The sequence below is a fragment of the Thalassophryne amazonica genome, chromosome 14 (genome assembly GCF_902500255.1).
Source record: "Thalassophryne amazonica chromosome 14, fThaAma1.1, whole genome shotgun sequence".
NCBI lineage: Eukaryota > Metazoa > Chordata > Actinopteri > Batrachoidiformes > Batrachoididae > Thalassophryne > Thalassophryne amazonica.
In genome coordinates, this window is record NC_047116.1 from 49,406,971 (window position 1) to 49,430,295 (window position 23,325).

At 45.5% G+C, this 23,325-nt stretch overlaps 1 protein-coding gene across 2 annotated transcripts in view; it reads right to left on the reverse strand.

The window, feature by feature from the left end:
* pcbp3 (poly(rC) binding protein 3) overlaps nt 1–12,955 on the reverse strand; it is a 120,511-nt gene extending 107,556 nt beyond the window's left edge. For both annotated transcript variants that reach the window (XM_034186217.1, XM_034186216.1), the window contains exons 1-2: nt 12,909–12,955; nt 12,700–12,762 (exon numbers count right to left, since the gene is read on the reverse strand). The gene's annotated coding sequence lies outside the window, so the exon portion shown is untranslated. The remainder of the gene's footprint in view (nt 1–12,699; nt 12,763–12,908) is intronic.
* Between the last annotated feature and the right edge of the window lie 10,370 nt (nt 12,956–23,325).

A 23,325-nucleotide genomic window follows, 5' to 3' on the forward strand; every position in this document is an offset into this window, starting at 1 on the left:
TAATGACAAAGTGATTTTTTTTTTTAGATTTTTGCAAATTTATTAAAACTAAAAAACTAAAAATCATGTGTACTTAAGTATTCACTCCCTTTGCCATGAACCTCAACACTAAGCTCAGGTGCATCCTGTTTACACTTATCCATGAGATGTTTCTACAGCTTAATTGGTGTTCACTTGGAGTAAATTAAGTTGATTGGACATGATTTGGAAAGACACACACCTGTCTCCACATAAGGTCCTACAGTTGACAATGCATGCCAGAGCACAAACCAAGCATGAAGTCAATGGAATTGTCTGTAGACTTCCAAGACGAGATTGTCTCGAGGCACAAATCTGGGGAAGGGTACAGAAACATCTCTGCTGCTTTGAAGATCCCAATAAGCATAGTGGCCTCCATCATCCGTAAATGGAAGGAGTTCAGCTCCACCAGGTTGCTTCCTAGAGCTGGTTGCCCATCTCAATTGGGGGAGATGGGCCTTAGTCAGAGAGGTGACCAAGAACCCAATGGTCACTCTGTCAGAGCTCCAGCATTCCTCTGTGCAGTGAGGAGAACCTTCCAGAAGGACAACAATCTCTGCAGAAATCCACCAATTAGGCAAGTATGGTAGTTTGGCCAGATGGAAGCCACTCCTTCATAAATGGCAGATGGCAGCCTGACTGGAGTTTGCCAAAAGGCACCTGAAGATCTCTCAGACCATGAGAAACTAAATTCTATGATCTGATGAGACAAAGGTTGAATTCTTTGGCATGAAAACCAGGCGTCATGTTTGGAGGAAACCAGACACCATCCTTACACTGAAGCATGGTGGTGGCAGCATCATGCTGTGGGGATGTTTTTCAGCGGCAGGAAATGGAGACTAGTCACGATTGAGGGAAAGATGAATGCAGAGACATCCTGGATGAAAACCTGCTCCAGAGTGCTCTTGACCTCAGACTGGGGCGACAGTTCATCTTTCAGCAGGACAATTACGCTAAGTACACAGCGAAGATATCAGGACAACTCTGTGAATGTCCTTTAGTGGCTCAGTCAGAGTCCAGACCTTAGTCCGATTTATCTTCTCTGGAGAGATCTGAAAATGGTTGTGCACCGATGCTCCCCATTCAACCTGATGGAGCTTGAGAGGTGCTGCAAAGAGGAATGGGCAAAACTGCCCAAAGACAGGTGCGCCAAGCTTGTAGCATCATATTCAAAAAGACTTGAGGCTGTAATTGCTGCCAAAGGAGCATCAACAAAATATTGAGAAAAGGCTGTGAATACTTATTTCATTTCTTCATTTTTTTATTAATAAATTTGCAAAAATTAAAAAAAAAAAAACTTTTATTCATTTTGCCATTATGGGGTGTTATGAGTAGGATTTTGAGGGAAAAAAATGTCACTCTCATTATCACTCATCTTCAACCGCTTTTCTGGGTTCGGGTCATGGGGGCAACAGCTCCAGCAGGGGATCCCAGACTTCCCTTTCCTGTGCCACATTGACCACCTCTGACTGGGTATCCCAAGGCGTTCCCAAGCCAGTGTGGCGATATAATCTCTCCACCTAGTCCTGGGTCTTCCCCGGGGTCTCCTCCCAGATGGAAGTGCCTGGAAAACCTCCCTAGGGAGGCACCCAGGAGGCATCCTTACCAGATGCCCGAACCACCTCAGCTGGTTCGCCTCACCCCCTGGGCAACTCCAAAGAAGAATAAGATCCAACCCCTAACAAGGAGAGTGGTTCCAGAGCCAAGCCTGTGCATGGAGGCGAGGCCCACCAGATCTAACTGGTATCGCTCCACCTCCCGCACAAGCTCTGGCTCCATCCCCCACAGTGAGGTGACATTCCACACCCCCAGAGCTAGCCCCTGCTGCCCGGGTCTGGTCCATCGAGGCCCTCGACTTTCACTGCCACTCAAAGGACAGCGCACCCGACACCAGTGGTTCCCCCTGCGGGTGGTGAGTCCACAGGGTGGAGATGGAAGGTCCACGTTGCTTTTTTGGGTTGTGCCCGACTGGGCTCCATGGTAAGCCCAGCAACGAGGCACTCGCTGAAGGGCTCTACATCAAGGCCTGACTCCAGATGAGGGCCCCGGACTTCCTCCAGGCTGGGTTACATTTCCTCTACCTCATTCTATCATGGTGTCTTGTGAACCATTCTTAGTCTGGCCTCTTGCCTGAGACCAATTTGCCATGTGAGACCCTACCAGGAGCACAAAGGCTCCAGACAACACAGCTCTCATGTTCATAGCATCACACAAACCTGTCCACCATGATAAGGTGATGGTTCCCAGAGATGGAAAAAAATGTACTTACTCCATTTTGGAATAAGGCTGTTACCAGTGGTGGGCACAGTTCCGCTAACCGCTAATTATCAAAGATAATGTTTCCATTATCAGATTAGCTTTTCAGCTAACTTTGAAAACCATCATCGGACCAATTATCTTCCGATAAGTTTTGGTCCCATAATTTTTAGACCACTAACATTTTTGCAGAAGTAGCTTTTTGTAGTAGATGTGCAGTTCTATCCTCTACAAGTAGAGAAGAGCTGGTTCTAGAAGAAACCACTCTATCCTCTGCAGGCATAGGAGAACTGATCATAAAAAGGAAAAAAAAAAAACTAATTTCATTTGACCCCATACTAATACACTGGCAATAGCACCTATGTCATCCAGAGGCATAGAGTTTTAACTTATGGTTACAATTTTAACCAAACTAATTTTGGACAAGTTATTTAAATTAACATCATGTCTGAAGTTTTATAAAGTGAAAATATCAGATATGTTTTAGTTTTAAAGTAATGCACTAATTTTAAAGGTTTTAGCTTCTTAGTAGTTGAGAGCGTATGGGAGGCAAAATTTAAAGTTATTGGTTATCTGTAGCTTCTGATAAGTTTTTAGGCAGTTTATCGGTTTGGCATTAAAAAGATAACTTTTCAGTCAGTTGATTACCAGCTATCGAAGCTAACTTTTTGGTTACCTGTGCCCACCACTGGCTGTAACATAAAAAGATGTGGACAAAGTGAAGCACTGTGAATACTTTCTGGATGCACCGTATCGTTTAGAAAGTAGGACAAAAGTTCCTGGATCTCAAGTCATGTCTGCAATCATGAGATGGTGTCACCATACACACCATAATCACAAAACCACCTTGGGTCCTAGCTGACAACCACCCAGGCAGACAACCAATCCATCCCCACCTCTAGGAAGTAGCTCTCCATCTGTGAAATGTGGGTGTGGCCTTGGTCTTGTTCAGCGACTGTGGTCATCATTACTAAGTCACCGACATGCTAGATCATGACCAGAAAAACACACCACATGGCCAAAATGTCATGGCTGACACGATCTGACACTGAAAGTGATACTTCTCTTCAGTGCTGATATGACTGACATCAGCAGATTGTAGCAGCTGGCTACATTAAGCATTTTAAGGCATGTACTCTATATTTTAAAGTGAGTGTATGAGTGGTGGTGGTGGTTGGAAGCTCAACCCATGTTGATTCGCTGTTTGTCAGGCTTGTGGTGCAAGTCTGTATTGTCCTATATCCAGTGGTGGGCACAGTTCAGATAATCCAATAGCAGATAATTATCAAAGCTAATGTTTTTGCTAGTGGATTAGCTTTTCAGATGAGTTTTAAAGCCATCATTGAACCAATTATCTTCTGATAAATTTAGTTCCGATAACTTTTGGTCCAATAATTATTTGCTGGTAAAGTGAGCAAAGTTTAATGGTCAAAAACATTTGTAAATCCTAAAAACAAACATTTTAGTCTGTCTGTTGTGTGTTTATTTATGGCAGACTGGCTGTCGCTTGCTGATGACGTCATCATTAAGTGCAAAACGTGATTGGCCGGTCGATGCAGGGAGCATTGAGTAGTGTAGTTCAGGTTCGCTTTGGACGTTACAGTGTTGTCCCTTGGAAATCTGATGCAAAACCCATCACACATCGTGCAAAAAGAATTATTTAAATATCTAAAGGAAACTGGATTACTACATCGCATCTAAACAAATTATTATAGCTGCCAGGAGTTAAGGTTTTGTAAAATCTCTGCGATCACTCACCCGGTAAGTTGCGGTAAATGCACCTTAAGATGGTGCCATCCGCCATTGGATCCAAAAGAAGAAGAAGAAGAAGAACAACAACAACCGTTATCGTCCGCTTGACAAAAAAAAAAAAGACAACTAAATTTTAACATTATTTTATTACTTTGTGGCTGACGGTATCGCCAAGAATCAGTGAGAGAGAGGAGCTCTCACGGTGCAGGTGTGTACAGATGTTTCTTCACCGTTTAGACCATTTTGGATAATCTCAGGATGATTATTTTTTCAGATGAATCCCACTGAAACTAACAGGAACAAATTTATATTTACTACAAGAATTTTACTCTGCCAATCAAGGCATTAATGGACGTATTTCGGTTGTTTAAGCCGCAGGGTTGAAAGTGTGTGAAAAAAGCAGCAGCTTTTTCGTTTGGAAATGAAGGTGTATATAATACCGAGATAAACTGTGAATTCTCATACTGTGTTTTACTGCTTCTGAAAGATGATGACAGTGTTTGGGGTTTTAATTTTTTATTCGTTAATTTTTTGTTGTTGCGGTTTGCCCCTGATCTGCTGGTTTCTGTCTGTCTCTGTGTTTTCAGGTAAAGCTGAGGTGGAGCTATTGGGTGAAGTGGCTGGGTGCATCCACTGTGTGATCCGTCAGGGCTCTAATCCCAGCTGTCAAGTTGCACATGGACCCCGCCCCATCTGTCAAGACAGCGCACGGAATTGACAGAGCACCATCTCACAGCTGATCTGCTTTTTCACTGAGTGGGTGCTCACAGCTGACGTTCATCGCATCTCATCACCGTCCCAGATTTAACCCCGAACCTGTCATGGGTTCGGGGCCAGAATCTACTGCTTCCTATCGCTGACATCTGCTGCAGTCCGCCGGAATAACCTCCATGTTCCTCCGGGTTGGAACGAGGTTGCCACGGGTTCCGAGCTGTGCTCTTCCATTGCACCCAGCTGGTAACCCGACCTTATGTTTCATTGTAGTGTTCTTTGTTTTGCGTCCCGTCGCCACATTTGGAGCTAATGTCACTTATCTTTTTTCCTGACATGAGCCTCCAAGTTCATTGACATTTCCTGCTGAGTTTTTCCAGACTGAAGTCTTTGCACTCCTGTCGTAACTCTTTCCCTGTGGGCTCCCATGTCCACGAAAGTATCTGTTTGTGTTTTTTCACTGTCGCTTCCAGGCGCAGTCTGTAACCCGCCGTGCTTTTTCCTCTTGAGATTTTCCAGGCTCATTGGGTTACATGTTGTGCTTTTCCTGCCGCAATTTGCCAGGTTCAGAAGTAACCTGTCGAGTTGAGCTTCCATTTCCAGAACGCAATCAGTTGTGTATTTTTTCCTGCCAACAGCCTCCCAGTTTATTTCAGCTGTATTTATCTACCCCCTATACGAAAGGGGGTAGAAAATATAAGTTTTACTTCATTCTACTCCCTTTAAGTAATGTACGGATTTTCAAAGATGAATGTGCGCAATGTATAAATGTTTTTAACTTGCTCAATAAAGTATTCATCATCATTTATTTTTTTTATTTGAGTTTTCTAGTGCAGACATAACCATCTGTCTATTTCTTTATGAGCGTCATGTCAAATTACCATTCATGTTTTTTTCACGGTCAGGCCTCCTTGCTGCTTGTTTTAACCCTGATTCATTCTGCTGGCCACCTGGTGTGTCTTCACCTGCAGCGCTTTGTGCTAATTAGTTAATGGGTCAGAGTCCATTCTGTTCTGCGCTGCTTAGTAATCAGCTTTTAGTCAGTTCTTGATAGTCCAGCTCTAATTCAGTTCCCAGAGTTCGTGTGTCCGCGCTATTCAGTAACTACAGTAGTGTTCAGAATAATAGTAGTGCTATGTGACTAAAAAGATTAATCCAGGTTTTGAGTATATTTCTTGTTGTTACATGGGAAACAGGGTACCAGTAGATGCTCACAAATCCAACAAGACAAAGCATTCATGATATGCACACTCTTAAGGCTATGAAATTGGGCTATTAGTAAAAAAGTAGAAAAGAGGGTGTTCACAATAATAGTAGTGTGGCATTCAGTCAGTGAGTTCGTCAATTTTGTGGAACAAACAGGTGTGAATCAGGTGTCCCCTATTTAAGGATGAAGCCAGCACCTGTTGAACATGCTTTTCTCTTTGAAAGCCTGAGAAAAATGGGACGTTCAAGACATTGTTCAGAAGAACAGCATAGTTTGATTAAAAAGTTGATTGGAGAGGAGAAAACATATACGCAGGTGCAAAAATTTATAGGCTGTTCATCTACAATGATCTCCAATGCTTTAAAATGGACAAAAATAAAAAAACAAAACAGAGATGCGTGGAAGAAAAACAGAAAACAACCATCAAAATGGATAGAAGAATAACCAGAATGGCAAAGGCTCACCCACTGATCAGCTCCAGGATGATCAAAGACAGTCTGGAGTTACTTGTAAGTGCTGTGACAGTTAGAAGATGCCTGTGTGAAGCTAATTTATTTGCCATTTTCCGGCAGATTTCACTTTTAACAAGAGATTTTGTCATGGAAAGCTGCGCGGAGGCTTCACGCGTCACGACCGATTCGCTTTGGAACGAGACAAAGGAACACCTCCGTTTCGGCGTGCCAGAGGACAAGTTTGGACATGTCTATCTCGGTTTTCAGTGCTTACCAGTCCAGTAAGTATCAGTGGAATTGTGGAGAGCTGGACATGTCCAAACTGACATGTGAAATCTGACGGAAAATGGCTGATGTCCAGCTCTTGTGATAACCAGAGAAAGAGCACACGACGGTCTCGTATCCACAGAGCCATCAGCTCAGAAATGGTCCAGTGGCTTGTGCCATGTCGTCGCAGCTCGGCGCGCTGAGCGTCCTTAAAGGGGTCCTTAAAGCTGTACTATCAGACCTTATTCTGTGTGAAGCCCGTAAAATTTTTACCGAAAGCCAGATACATTTTTCGAATAGTTTCCAGGTGCCAGTCTCTAACAGCTTCTGAAAAAATTCTGATGGAAAAAAACCCCAAATCATTCCGCCATTTCCAGACAATGAAAATCTGACGACGGGGTGGGACCACTCCTTCCACAAGGTGTGCTCACAGGCGAATGACGTCACCGACAGGCGTGGAAAAACTCACGCATGCGCACAAGGGTTCAAGCTTGTCTGACGTAAAAACATATGAATCAAATCCATATAGTTTAAAAAAAAAATAAAAAGGTACGATACTTTATGGACAGACCTCGTACCTCCTGTGTCTGCCTTACTGCTCTTGCATTTGGATCTAACGCAACCCGGTCCTCAACCTTAACATTCATGCATTCTTGTGTGTTTGTGATCCTTGAATTTACCCAGCAGCCCCTGCGGTGCTTAAAGTGAAACTGGTTTATCAGAAGCCAACAGTGTAATTTGATGTGGCTGCATCGGAATCAATACTAAAACTTATCAGTTATCTGTAATAAAGATAGATTTTTTTTTAGCAGTTTATCGGTTTATATTCATAAAAGATAACTTTCAGTTTTCTGATTAATGGTTATCAAATTTAACTTTTTGGTTAGCTGTGCCCACCACTGCCTATATTGCCTACCAGAGGGGTGTAGTTTGAAGTGGGGTTGGGTCATGGGTGATTTTTACAAGCCTGCCTTCAGAGCGGACTTGGTAAATGTCCTCATTTTCAGGAAGTTGGGTCTCAGTGACATACTTTGCAATTCTGATGAGTCTTTGCAGGCAACGTTGCTCAGTATGTTTATTAAATGACAATTGCTGAGTTTTCTGAGGGCCACTCAAGACTCTTATTCATCTTCATACGGCCCTAAGTATAGCAGTAGGACACACATCTTGGTGACTGGCTCACATCCACCATGAAATCAACAGTAATCTCCCTCCTTTTGTATAGTAAACACATGAAATATCATGTCAGCAATGCCAGTTGTAACCAAGCGCCATAACTTTGTAGCTCCGGTGGGATGTGAACACCAGGGCCCATGTTCACAAAACATCCTAAAGCCACCCTGACACTTGTACGCATCCCACACTGCCACACAATTCGTCATGCTAATGCCACTCACTTTATCCCGCTGGATGCTGCATTATTGAAAATAATTGTTTTTGTAGCGGAGTAATCATTTGTTCTCAGAGCTTAGCTGATGAATCCATCTCTAATCATTCCCAGAATCACAGAGGGATTTTCTACAGCTGCTGCTTGTCTCGTGTGCTTCATGACGTGGAGAACACATTTGGAATTGTCTCAAAGATAAATATTTGTAATAATTATATCGTCATGCCTTAGTAAAACAGTTGCATTTTCATGCCTTCTTATGAGTATCTGTAAAATTCTGTTTATTATAGATTTAACATCTCATCATTATCATTCAGATGAGCTGCTGATGCAATGACTCACACTGACACAGTGATTTTGAATAGATTGCCAAATGTTCATGTGTAGTTAACAAAATTAATGCATGCCAGAGATTTTGAATATTTCAAAATTTTCTTTGCGCACTTGTACGCAGCCGTGCACAGCTTACACATAGTTTACGAGTTTACTCTCTGGCATGCAGGGATCATATTTGTGCAAATGTCAAGGTTCCTTAAGGCTAAAAGTAGCTCTTAGTGATGCCATTCCAAGAAAAATCTTCAAATTCCTTGAATTCTTAGACATTTATTAGAATTTTCCCTTGCTGAGATAAAAGTTATTCACAGAGCATTGTAGGCCATAAGAGAGCCCCTAAGGTAAAAAAAAAACGTTAAGAGGAGGGAGTAGGACTTTTAAGAAGCCTAAGAGTGACTTAAACAGACAAGACAGAGCGGAAGGAGAGATATTGTCCATGTGAAAAATATCAGGCGTGGCACAAACTGGGTTAAATAACTGGGTGGACACATATGCAAGCTCACACAATTGATAGATTTCAAAAGGTTTAATGAATGCACCAGACAGGGGTTCGGTACACGGGTGGTTCAGCAACGAGGTAAAGGTAGCAAAAAGGCAAGCGGCTGAGACACGCTCCAATAAACAGGCACAAAAACACAGTGTTAGGGCTATCAGAGGCAAGGCATAAACAAGGTAAAAAACGAGGCAGAGTCAAAATACAGGCAAGCAAAAATGGAACAAGGAACTAGGCTGGAAAGTGACACGAAAGAAACAATCTGGTAGTGAGCAGTGAGACTGTGAGGGTTTAAATAGGGCAGAGACTAATCAAGGTGATGTGAAGCAGGTGCATGAAAGGTTCTGGAAAGGGGTGTGGTTTTGGGAATCAAAGAAGAGGGAAGAAAGGCAAGAGAGTGCAAGAGGGAAAAACAAAGTGGTGCAAAGCAAGAGAAGTAAGTGACAGAAAAACTGAAAAACATGAAGTGTTCAAGACAAATAATTAACATGAGCAAAACAAAACTAGAACTGTGACTAGAAACTAGTCTATAAAGGGAGAACAAACAAGAAACCTAATATTAAACCAAACTAGGACACAACTGATACTGACTGAAACATAAACGTGAATACAATAAATGATGACAAACAAACTACTGGTATAACAGAATAACAAACTTGGTGACTACAGAATAATGCAATAAATAAAACAAGATAACTGATAAACAGAAGATGCAATAAATAACAAATGGAACATAATCAGATAAGCAACACTGATAAATGAAAAAACCTTGTGACTAAAGCAGAATAGCAGAATACAACCCCTGGCAAAAATTATGGAATCACCAGCCTCAGAGGATGTTCATTCAGTTGTTTAATTTTTTAGAAAAAAAGCAGATCACAGACATGACACAAAACTAAAGTCATTTCAAATGGCAACTTTCTGGCTTTAAGAAACACTATAAGAACTCAGAAAAAAAAATTGTGGCAATCAGTAACGGTTACTTTTTTAGACCAAGCAGAGGGAAAAAAATATGGAATCACTCAATTCTGAGGAAAAAAATTATGGAATCATGAAAAACAAAAGAACGCTGCAACACATCACTAGTATTTTGTTGCACCACCTCTGGCTTTTATAACAGCTTGCAGTCTCTGAGGCATGGACTTAATGAGTGACAAACAGTACTCTTCATCAATCTGGCTCCAACTTTCTCTGATTGCTGTTGCCAGATCAGCTTTGCAGGTTGGAGCCTTGTCATGGACCATTTTCTTCAACTTCCACCAAAGATTTTCAACTGGATTAAGATCCAGACTATTTGCAGGCCATGACATTGACCCTATGTGTCTTTTTGCAAGGAAAGTTTTCACAGTTTTTGCTCTATGGCAAGATGCATTATCATCTTGAAAAATGATTTCATCATCCCCAAACATCCTTTCAATTGATGGGATAAGAAAAGTGTCCAAAATATCAACGTAAACTTGTGCATTTATTGATGATGTAATGACAGCCATCTCCCCAGTGCCTTTACCTGACATGCAGCCCCATATCATCAATGACTGTGGAAATTTACATGTTCTCTTCAGGCAGTCATCTTTATAAATCTCATTGGAACGGCACCAAACAAAAGTTCCAGCATCATCACCTTGCCCAATGCAGATTCGAGATTCATCGCTGAATATGACTTTCATCCAGTCATCCACAGTCCACAATTGCTTTTCCTTAGCCCATTGTAACCTTGTTTTTTTCTGTTTAGGTGTTAATGATGGCTTTTGTTTAGCTTTTCTGTATGTAAATCCCATTTCCTTTAGGCGGTTTCTTACAGTTTGTTCACAGACATTGACTCCAGTTTCCTCCCATTTGTTCCTCATTTGTTTTGTTGTACATTTTCGATTTTTGAGACATATTGCTTTAAGTTTTCTGTCTTGACGCTTTGATGTCTTCCTTGGTCTACCAGTATGTTTGCCTTTAACAACCTTCCCATGTTGTTTGTATTTGGTCCAGAGGTTAGACACAGCTGCCTGTGAACAACCAATATCTTTTGCAACATTGCGTGATGATTTACCCTCTTTTAAGAGTTTGATAATCCTCTCCTTTGTTTCAATTGACATCTCTCGTGTTGGAGCCATGATTCATGTCTGTCCACTTGGTGCAACAGCTCTCCAAGGTGTGATCACTCCTTTTTAGATGCAGACTAACGAGCAGATCTGATTTGATGCAGGTGTTAGTTTTGGGGATGAAAATTTACAGGATTTTTTCCTCAGAATTGAGTGATTCCATATTTTTTTTCCCTCTGCTTGGTCTAAAAAAGTAACCGTTACTGACTGCCACAGTTATTTTTCCTGATTTCTTATAGTGTTTCTTAAAGCCAGAAAGTTGCCATTTGAAATGACTTTAGTTTTGTGTCATGTCTGTGATCTGCTTTTTTTCTACAAAATTAAACAACTGAATGAACATCCTCCGAGGCCGGTGATTCCATAATTTTTGCCAGGGATTGTAATAACCGGCATGCAAATGAGGTACATTCAAACATTTTGAAGCTGAGTTTCATCATCATGACATTACATTATTTTCATGATAACACATTTCTTAATACACTTCAGGTTATATGATCGGTTGATTTTACTGCCCATTCATAACGAGGAGTGTGGAGTTCATGTATGTTTTCTCATTCCCTTTTTGTAACAACCAATCCCAGCTCTTAGAAGACTATGCCATACCTAGCAATGGGGTCAACCCCACCTCCTCACAAAAATAAAACATTTCTGTCAACTGCTTGCTCAGAGTTGCTCTCAGACACTTCCTGGATCAGTCTTAGGCTAAGATTCCTTGCTAGGAGTCTTAGCCTAAGAAAACTGAAACAAAGTTGGGAGCTCTGAGTAGAATCTGAGATGCTTTGTGAATATGGGCCCAGATTTTTTGCTCACAAGACCAACAGGTCAGCCAAAGGGGAATCCTGGCAAGCCATGCTAGTTGGAACATACTTCCATCTGTATTTCATCTTCACACACACACCACGCAAACACACACACACACACACACACACACACACACACACACACACACACACACACACACACACACACACACAGATACCCCAGCATTCTTAAGTCTGGGAATGGCTGATCTAGATGTTTGGCTGGGCTTTATTGTTATAGTGGCTTTTGTTTAAATGCAAAACAGATTTCAAAGATAATTTCAACCTTTAAAACCTTCTACAAGTAAGTGCAGTAAGTCATGACCTATCTTCTCGATCGCGCAGTTACATATTACCAGAATCTTGCAGTGTTTATTGATTCATCATTATAATAATACAGTATTATCCCATGCCCTGCGGCAGACGGGTGTCCTTTCCAGGGTGTACCCCACCTCACACCGTATGACTGCTGGGAGAGACTCCAGCTCCCCACCCCTCTCGTCCCCCTGTGACCCTTAATTGGAGTAAGCAGTTGGAGATGACTGAGTATTATCCCATAAATGAAAAACACAAATGTAATTTAGTTGGCTCCTCATAATTTTGTTTACCCTGTGTAAATGTGGGGAGGGCTTATTTAACCTGCAAACTGTGAATGAACGTGCTCCATGAATCAGAAGAATGTCATTTGCATTTAAATATTTGAGCTATAATCCTTCCTGCAAAGATTTTCTATAGAAACCTGAGTGAAAAGCAGACAAATAAAAAGCTAAAAACTGACACCGGCTCAGTTTGAGGTTGAGTGTGAGGTCGGTGTGAGCAGGCTGTAATCAAACAGCTTACGTTTTGATGACAGACTAAAAATGCCACAATGCTGTGTGCATCTTGTTCAGCTGTGATGGATAAACTCAGTTTGTCTTGATTTCCACTTACTTTGCTTTTGGTCTGACCCGGCGTTGAGTGTTGAAATCTAATGTGGAATAGGACTCGGTGGATCTGGAAAAGAGAGTAAAACACTGCTTTGATCTGATGATGAATTATTACTTTATCATGCTGCCATTTCACTTGTGAAAGTTCAGTTTTTTAATTATCTAAAATGATTAAATGATTCATTGGGGTAATATTCTGAGAATATTTCTTACTTTATGTGGTTACAGTGATTGAGTTGCTCTTCCGGTGGAAGAGAATAATTCATTAATTTCACTCTGCTTTACTTTTGTGTGGTAGCAGCTCCCTCTATTGTCAAGTGACTGTACTGTCACTGAACAGTGCTCAGGGTCTCTGATTTTCATCCACGTCTACAAATACACCATCACACACTTTGCATCCTCAGATCTGCAAACAGAACTGCTGCCCTCTATTGGTGAGTCACACAATAAACGCCACAGGATCACTATGAGTAGATTTAAAGAGCTTACTGCTGGAGTAATTTTAGTTTTAATGAAAGTAGAAAGTAGTAATGTAACATTTATGCCACTTAGAAAAGTGAGTGAACATATGTATAATTTGGGTACTCTTAAATTCCTCATTTGACACTTTGGTCAACTGTGATGGGATATTCAGGATAAAATGTCCATTTTACACAATCTCTTTGAAAAATCTACACACAACTGTGGGAAACAAAGTAACTGTATAAATACATGATGCATGGAAATATGTAGTTCATTGAATATATGTAACAGTCTGTGTTTTCATTGTAGAATACTACATGACTTCAATTTATCAGCCACTTCTGTCTGATCCCTTTTCTGGCTCTCCCTAGGGGGCAAGGGGAGCCAGTGTAAAAGTATACCCCTCCACCCCCCACCCCCCCCACCCACCCCCCACCCCACACACACACCTGGATATCTTTTCTCCCACCCTGGATATCTAGTGTCTTGATTAGAGAGAGTGGCATCAACTCAGAACATGGCGCCATTTTGGGTCCAACTGTGCTGAACTACTGAATGACTTTTTTTCAACATTTTTTTTAACCATTTAACCACATACAGCAACATATCCAGGTACAATCAAAATATATATAAAAAATAGTTAAGCTATCAAATTTACAATTTATGATGATTTATTTAGTTAATTTAAAACCTGATATATGCAACTGCAGCTCTGTAACTCCGTGTCATGCAATGACATGCTTGACAGTTTAAAGTTCTCCATCTCTGGATTATGCTTTATTCTGGACTAAGTTGACCCCCAACAAGCTTTTCTTTCTACAATCATCACCTCCAAATCAAAGGTAAGCTGTACATTTTCATCTTTTACCAACTTTGTGCTGTAAATGTGCGGACTTTCCTGATCCGTTTGTCATCAGCGCGCACTGTAAAAACTGTTATATATGATGGGAGATGAAAAAGCAGGAAAGTGTGAAATCACAGCCTTTTGTGTTTTATTTAACAGGTGCACGTCAGGCTGCAGGTTCCAGTCTGAACACAGAAATGACTCCGGTCCCACTTTCCTCAAATCGCCAAAAATCAGAGCTGAACTTTAATTTGTACCTCTGTTACTTTACACGTCCAGACTGCTCAGAGTTTCTAATGGAAATACATTGCAATCGGACAAGACATTTTATCTGATGTAAGCGAAAAATCTGTTGTATGTATAAAACAGACAAAATTAGTTATATGTATGTAACGGATCAGTTACAGTCAGGAGGTGCTGAACATCTTCGGGAAATCTTGTACTGGGACGTGTGCCTCATTTCTGCCAAATGTATTTGATCCATTATCAAAATGTAATCTGTGTGTGCACTGTAAATACTATTCTAATATGATGGCAGACAAAGCAGTGAAAGCAGCAAACTGTCAAATCACAGCCTTTTGTGTCTGATTTAACAGGTGCACATCAGAGTGTGAAAAAAAATAAATGGTCAGACTTTTAATCATGGAAATGACTCCGGTCCCTCATGCGATGGGTTTAATGGAAATACATTGCGATCGGACGGGGCATTTTATCCGATGTGAGCGAAAAATCCATTGTACAAAATCCAGTATATGCAGTGTTTATTACATGAAAACCAATACAAAAACTGTGGGACTCTTTGTCCAGTTACTGCAAATATCCAGACAACTGGCATAGCAAGTCACTTGTTGTGTGGGCCGCTGAAGAGGAGGTACTGCTGGCCCACCACCACCAGATGGCGCCCTGCTTGGAGTGTGGGCTTCAAGCACGAGAGGGCGCCGGAGCCACTGGGAATGACAGCTGTCACTCATCAGCACCACCAGCTGTCACTCATTCATCTCATCACCATCACCATAAAGGCTGGACTGCAACTCCACCTCCTCGCCGAGAAATCAGCTACCATTCAGGTAATATTCTCTGCTGTACTTAACACTGACTAATAGTCTGAACTTCTTTGCAGCCATTTTCCTGTGGGTGTTGCCTTATCTGTGGGATTGGCGTTTGGTGTGGTCAGCGACAGCTTCGCTTCACACCCCAACCAGATAAGTGGTTAAACAGGAGCTGCACGAGTGTGTGATTGGAGGTGGAGGTTTTCCCTCCTAACTGTATACAGACTGTGGGACTACTGAGTGTGCGAACTCACACTCATCAGGACTGTCTCTGTTCTCTGCCAGCAGTACCGGGTCTGACTGCTGAAGACAGCGGCCACCTGGGGCGCAGGGCTTGGCGGCTCCGGTGTTCTTCAGCTCCGTTGGTGGTGGAAGCTGTGTGGGATCCGGCTCTTCTCTCGCCAGGCGTCTTCTATCGTCGAGCCTGCCCACACGTCACTTTGTGTATAATTGACAGTCCACAATATTGTTATTGTCTGTACTTCGTTGTGTGATTCACAACATTAAATTGTTACTTTTGGCTGATCCATTGTCCGTTCATTAACGCCCCCTGTTGTGGGTCCGTGTCACGACACTTTCACAACAGGATTTCTCGGCCAGCGTCATGGATCCCGAGGGGCGTCAACCATCGCTTGAACAGCCAATGGAAGAGCGAGGTGCACAGGCGCCAGCAGGAGGCGTGCTAGGTGAGCTGCAGCACATCTTAACCGCCTTTACCGCTTGGTTGGACGTAGTTACCGAGCAGAGCATTGTTCTCAATCGTAGGATGGAGGCTCTCACCGCCCAGGTGGAAGCGCATGCTTAGCGCGCTGCTGCAGCACCTCCTCCTGCTGACTGTGTGCCAGTGACAGACATTCCGCTGGTTGTTCAACAAACCCCCCACCTTCCCCTGAAGCATACATAAGCCCTCCGGAGCCGTACGGAGGCTGTGTGGAGATGTGCGCAGACTCCTTGATGCAGTGCTCGCTCGTCTTTTCACAGCGTCCCGTCATGTACGCGTCAGACGCTAGCCGGGTGCTTACGTTATAAATTTGCTTCGAGGAGAGGCACGCGCCTGGGCTACGGCGCTCTGGGAGCAGAATTCACGGCTCCTAACGGTTTACACTGAGTTTGTGAGGGAGTTCCGACAGGTGTTCGACCACCCTCATAGAGGCGAGACCGCTTCAAGCGTGCTGCTGTTGATACGGCAGGGGCGTCGGAGCGCAGCGAAGTATGCAGTCGACTTCTGCATCGCGGCAGCGCGAGCCGGCTGGAATGCTGTTGCGCTCCGCGCCGCCTTTGTAAACGGACTGTCTCTGGTCCTTAAGGAGCACCTGGTGACGAAGGACGAGCCGCGGGATTTAGATGGGCTTATCGACCTGGTTATACGGTTAGACAACCGATTAACAGAACACCGACAGGAGCAAGATGAAGGGCGTGGTCAGGCACAAGCCGTCCCTCTTCCTCCCGGGTCCGAAAGGGAGCCGACTTCCCCACGCTCCACTGCCAGGGCTCTCCACGTGACAACAGCTCCCCCTGCTGACGTTGCTATTGAAATGAGCAGGGCCAAAAAGCGATCAGATCAGAGACAAAGGAGGCTGATCCGTGGAGAGTGTTTTCTCTGCAGCTCAACTGAGCACACACAGAGAGAATGCCCCAAACGGTCAAAACAGCAGCACTCGTCCTTAGAGACTGGGCTAAGGGTGGGTCACAACACCCACGCGGGGAAAGCCCGAAGATCTGCACGAATCCCAGTCACGATCCTGAGCGGGGATCTAACCCTTCACACCCCAGCACTGGTGAACACGGGGTCGGAGGGGAATCTGCTGGATAGCAGATGGGCAAAGGAGGTTGGGCTCCCTCTAGTGGCCTTACCGTCACCATTGTCGGTGCGGGCACTAGATGGCACCCTTCTTCCACTAATCACACACCAGACACAGCCAGTGACATTGGTGGTGTCTGGGAATCACAGGGAGGAGATTGTGTTTTATGTAACACCTTCTACCTCCCGAGTGATTTTGGGTTTTCCATGGGTGTTGAAGCACAATCCCCGGATTGATTGGCCATCTGGGGTTGTGGTTCAGTGGAGCGAAACCTGCCACCGGGAGTGTTTAGGATCCTCGGTTCCACCCAGTGTGACAGCTAAGGAGGAGGTTTTAGTCCCCCCCAATCTGGCGGCGGTGCCAGCCGAATACCATGACCTTGCTGACGTCTTCAGCAAGGATCTGGCACTCACGCTGCCCCCACACCGTCCGTACGATTGTGCCATTGATTTGATACCGGGCGCTGAGTACCCGTCCAGCAGGCTGTACAACCTCTCATGTCCAGAACGCGAATCAATGGAGACCTACATCCGGGACTCATTAGCTGCCGGGTTGATCTGGAACTCCACCTCCCCGATGGGTGCTGGTTTCTTTTTTGTGGGCAAGAAGTACGGCGGACTCCGTCCATGCATTGATTACAGAGGGCTGAACGAGATCACGGTTCGCAACCGATACCCGTTACCCCTGTTGGATTCAGTGTTCACGCCCCTGCATGGAGCCCAAATATTCACGAAATTGGACCTTAGGAATGCTTATCACCTGGTTCGGATCCGGGAGGGAGACGAGTGGAAGACGGCATTTAACACTCCGTTAGGTCACTTTGAGTACCTGGTCATGCCGTTCGGCCTCACCAATGCGCCCGCGACGTTCCAAGCGTTGGTTAATGACATCTTGTGGGACTTCCTGCATCGGTTTGTCTTCGTATATCTAGACGATATACTCATCTTTTCTCCGGATCCTGAGACCCATGTCAAGCATGTACGTCAGGTCCTACAGCGGTTGTTGGAGAACCGGCTGTTTGTGAAGGGCGAGAAGTGCGAGTTCCACCGCACTTCTTTGTCCTTCCTGGGGTTCATAATCTCCTCCAACCCCGTCGCCCCTGATCCGGCCAAGGTTGCGGCGGTGAGACATTGGCCCCAACCAACAAACCGTAGGAAACTGCAACAGTTCCTCGGTTTTGCAAATTTCTACCGGAGGTTCATCAAGGGCTACAGTCAGGTAGTTAGCCCCCTGACAGCCCTGACCTCCACAAAAGTCCCCTTCACCTGGTCGGATCGGTGCGAAGCTGTGTTTAGGGAGTTGAAACGCCGGTTCTCAACTGCACCAGTTCTGGTGCAGCCAGATCCTAATCGCCAGTTCGTAGTTGAAGTGGACGCCTCTGACTCAGGGATAGGAGCCGTGCTATCCCAGAGCGGGGAGTCCGACAAGGTTCTCCATCCATGTGCCTACTTTTCCCGCAGGTTGACCCCGGCTGAAAGGAACTATGACGTCGGCAATCGGGAACTTCTTGCGGTGAAGGAGGCTCTTGAGGAGTGGAGACATCTGTTGGAGGAAGCATCGGTACCATTTACGGTTTTCACGGACCATCGGAACCTGGAGTACATTTGGACCGCCAGGCGTCTGAACCCCAGGCAAGCCCGCTGGTCGCTGTTCTTCGGGCGTTTTGACTTCCGGATCACCTACCGCCCCGGGACAAAAAAACCAACGATCTGACGCCCTGTCCCGGGTGCATGAAGAGGAGGTCAAGACCGAGCTGTCAGACCCCCCTGAAACCATCATCCCCGAGTCCACTGTCGTGGCCACCCTTACCTGGGACGTGGAGAAGACCATCCGGGAGGCCCTGACACAGAGCCCGGACCCGGGGACAGGTCCGAAGAACAAATTGTACGTCCCACCAGAGGCCAGGGCTGCGGTCCTTGACTTCTGTCACGGTTCCAAGCTCTCCTGTCATCCAGGGGTGCGAAGGACCATGGCAGTGGTCCGGCTGCTCTTCTGGTGGGCGTCTATGGAAGCCGACGTCCGGGAGTATGTCCAGGCCTGCACCACCTGTGCCAGGGGCAAAGCTGACCACCACAAGGCCCAAGGCCTCCTCCAGCCTCTGCCCGTGCCTCATCGCCCCTGGTCTCACATCGGCCTAGACTTTGTCACAGGCCTCCCGCCGTCCCAGGGCATGACTGCCATCCTCACGATAGTGGACCGGTTCTCCAAGGCGGCCCACTTCGTGGCCCTCTCGAAGCTCCCGACGGCCCAGGAGACTGCAGACCTCCTGGTCCACCATGTCGTGCGTCTGCATGGGATTCCATCAGACATTGTCTTGGATCGTGGTCCTCAGTTCTCCTCCCAGATCTGGAGGAGTTTCTGCAGGGAACTGGGGGCCACCGTCAGTCTCTCGTCTGGGTACCACCCCCAGACGAACGGGCAGGCAGAGCGGATGAACCAGGAACTGGAGCGGGCCCTCTGCTGCGTGACCTCCGCGCACCCAACGGCCTGGAGTAACCATCTGGCCTGGATCGAGTACGCTCATAATAGCCAAGTTTCATCTGCCACCGGCCTCTCCCCGTTTGAGGTGTGTTTGGGGTACCAGCCCCCATTGTTTCCGCTAGTGGAGGGAGAGGTCGGGGTGCCCTCGGTCCAGGCCCATCTGAGGAAGTGCCGTTGGGTGTGGCGTACCACCCGCTCTGCCCTAATCAGAGCCCGGACGAGGGCTAAGGCCCATGCAGACTGCCGGCGTTCCCCGGCCCCTGCATACCAGCCCGGGCAGGCGGTCTGGTTATCCACAAAGGACATACCTCTACAAACGGAATCCCAGAAGTTTAAGGACAGATTTATAGGACCCTTCACCATTGTGAAGGTCCTCAGTCCAGCCGCAGTGAAGCTGAAGCTGCCAGCTTCACTGCGGATACATCCAGTATTCCACGTCTCCAGACTCAAACCCTGCCACACCTCTCCCCTCTGTGCCCCTGGACCGGCACCGCCGCCTGCCCGGATCATCGACGGGGAGCCGGCTTGGACTGTGCGCCGACTCCTGGACGTTCGTCGAAAGGGCCGGGGGTTCCAGTATTTGGTGGACTGGGAAGGATATGGACCCGAAGAACGCTCCTGGGTGAAGAGGAGCTTCATCCTGGACCCGGCCCTCCTGGCCAATTTCTACGCCCGGCACCCGGCATCTGGTTGAGGGGGGGGTCCTGTTGTGTGGGCCGCTGAAGAGGAGGTACTGCTGGCCCACCACCACCGGATGGCGCCCTGCTTGGAGTGCGGGCTTCAAGCACGAGAGGGCGCCGGAGCCACTGGGAATGACAGCTGTCACTCATCAGCACCAGCTGTCACTCATTCATCTCATCACCATCACCATAAAGGCCGGACTGCAACTCCACCTCCTCGCCGAGAAATCAGCTACCATTCAGGTAATATTCTCTGCTGTACTTAACACTGACTAATAGTCTGAACTTCTTTGCAGCCATTTTCCTGTGGGTGTTGCCTTATCTGTGGGATTGGCGTTTGGTGTGATCATTGACGGCTTCGCTTCACACCCCAACCAGATAAGTGGTTAGACAGGAGCTGCACGAGTGTGTGATTGGAGGTGGAGGTTTTCCCTCCTAACTGTATACAGACTGTGGGACTACTGAGTGTGCGAACTCACACTCATCAGGACTGTCTCTGTTCTCTGCCAGCAGTACCGGGTCTGACTGCTGAAGACAGCGGCCACCTGGGGCGCAGGGCTTGGCGGCTCCGGTGTTCTTCAGCTCCGTTGGTGGTGGAAGCTGTGTGGGATCCGGCTCTTCTCTCGCCAGGCGTCTTCTATCATCAAGCCTGCCCACACGTCACTTTGTGTATAATTGACAGTCCACCATATTGTTATTGTCTGTACGTCGTTGTGCGATTCACAACATTAAATTGTTACTTTTGGCTTATCCATTGTCCGTTCATTAACGCCCCCTGTTGTGGGTCCGTGTCACGACACTTTCACAACATCACTGTTACAATGGTATGTGTACCCACTGTACGTTGAACTGTGTACATGGATATATACTTACATGCACATAATCATAATGTAGATCTTTGATTAGATTTGAGTTGCACGTAAAGGGTACCCTACAGTCCTGGTTCATGTGCACCAGGACTGTAGGGTGGTGTGATGTGGTGGTGAAGATGTCTGTCTATGGTGGTCAAGCTGACATTGTCAGCTCCTTGATTTCTCTAAGTCTGATTGTGTTGTTCTCCTGAACGATATCTACTATATCGATTTTTTTTTCTCAGGCCCTGCCTCTCCAGTAGCTCTCCAGTTTTATCTCTTTCTTTTTACCTCTTTTTCCTTTCCTTTCTACCCTTCTGCCCTTTCACGAAGTCATTGTGTGCTTTATACATATCCCATGGATACTTTTAACTTTTCAAGGCTAGCAGGAGCCAGCTTTTTGACTTATTCAAGAGAGGAACTACTGGCTCTGAGAACAAAGGGATGAGCTGGGATACGACACCCCATCCTGGCACAGTTGAGGTGGAAACCCAGGGGCTGTAAGGCCAGGGCTAAGCTAAAGGCTAGGTTAGCAGAAAACCGGAGGCGCTACAAGCCATGGATTCCCTCCAAGATCCTGGGAAGTGTGAATTCACTGCTAAACAAGATCTATGAGCTATCCACTCTGATAAACCAGAGGATTTACCGTGAGAGCAGCTTGTTAATCTTTACAGAGATGTGGCTAACCCACCTCATACTGGATGCTAACATACACCTACTGGGATTCACTACTGTGAGAGCCAGCAGAGACACAAAAGCGTGCGGAAAAAGCAAAAGGTGGGGGACTCATCATGTATGTTAACAACCGCTGGTGTAACCCAGGACACAGATCCATAAAGACGGTCTTGTGTTGCCGGGACCTCAAGCTGATAGCTGTTAGCCTGCGGCCATACTATCTACAGAGGGAGCAGAGTCACATGATCACCATCTGTGTTTACATCTCCCCCAAGAGCAGATGCAGCCACTGCATGTTAAACAATTCACACGGTCACAGCAAGGCTGCAGACAATACACCCTGAGGCACTGATAATCATTTCTAGGGATTTTAACCATATGACTTTGGATTCTACTTTGGCTTTGGCCATGACACTGGACTCTGGTGATGTGGCAAAGAAGAGAACACTGGACAAACTGATAGACATTATGGACGATGCCGGTCACACACTGCACAATGTCATCAGCAACCAGGTGAGCCTTTTTAGCCACGGACTGCTCCTTCCCAAATGCAGAACCAATAGACTGAAAAACTCCTTTGTCCCTCAGGCCATCAGACTGTACAACTCCTCACTCGGGGCAGGAGGAGTAACAGGAAGACACGACGGGGAGGAGAGGAAAAGTAGTAGCAGTAAACCAGTAGCAACCAGTATTGTTGGTATTTCTATTCATATTTGCAAACTGTGTGCGTTTTTTTTTTTTTTTTTTTTTTACTTTCACTTTTGATGCTCTGTGTGCTTCTTACCATGTGTGCTGCTATACAATGCTGTGGGAACTTCAATTTCCTTGAGGGAGTCTTTATTAATCCCTGAGTGATTAATAAAGTTCTGTCTAATCTAATCTACAATGAGGGCTTCTTGCACTGGTGTAAATATGACAACTCTCCCACCAACACGTGGCATTCTTTCAGCTCTAGAGAAACAAACATCCAATTTACAGTACTCAATTGGACATGTACTCTAAATAAAACATGCATTCAATAGAAACATCAATGGACATGTTTCATAATCTATTTGAACAGCAGGGATACCTAGGTGAAACCTGCTCCACTATACTATAAAATGTACTTTAGTGACCTACACAGCAATATATTACAAGATAGTACCTGTTGTGTTCTCTGAATACCTGGGTAATGGTGGGCATTGAGAACCTACTGAGATTTGGACAGACTTTGTCCTGCTTCAATCATTGACATGCTGAAGACAGGCCGGAGGAGCTGAGGGAGATGTGTGTGGATCTGGAGGTCTGGGCGGCTTTGCTTGAGCTGCTGCCCCCATGACCCAACTCCGGATAAAGCGGAAGAAAATGGGTGGATGGATGGTTGGATGTATGTAAAGTGCTGTATCAATGAGTCTTTCAAAATATGCAAAATATTGTTTTTTTTGGGACATTGTTTATAGCTGCAAATTGTGGGCAATGCTGCTGAGGAACTCCAAGTGATCTCTCTCGATAGTCGGCTACAATGGTTTGAATTCTGCGGGTGGTGTCCCGGGTGGTGTCCTGGTAAACCTGGCGTTGTGGTGAGACAGTCTCGCCAGCTCACAGCTGTTGGACAATGACTGTTCATTGCTTGTTCCTTCTTTAGTATATCCAAAACACCCAGATGTTTGGGTGGTGACAGCCAACACTAGCAGCCATGTGATGGTGCCAGCTTTGTATGCTGTTGTTTGTGTGTGGCAGCCCTTTCTGTATTCTGGATAATATGTTCCACATAGTGAGGTCAAAAACTGAACCCCTATGGTTTCTC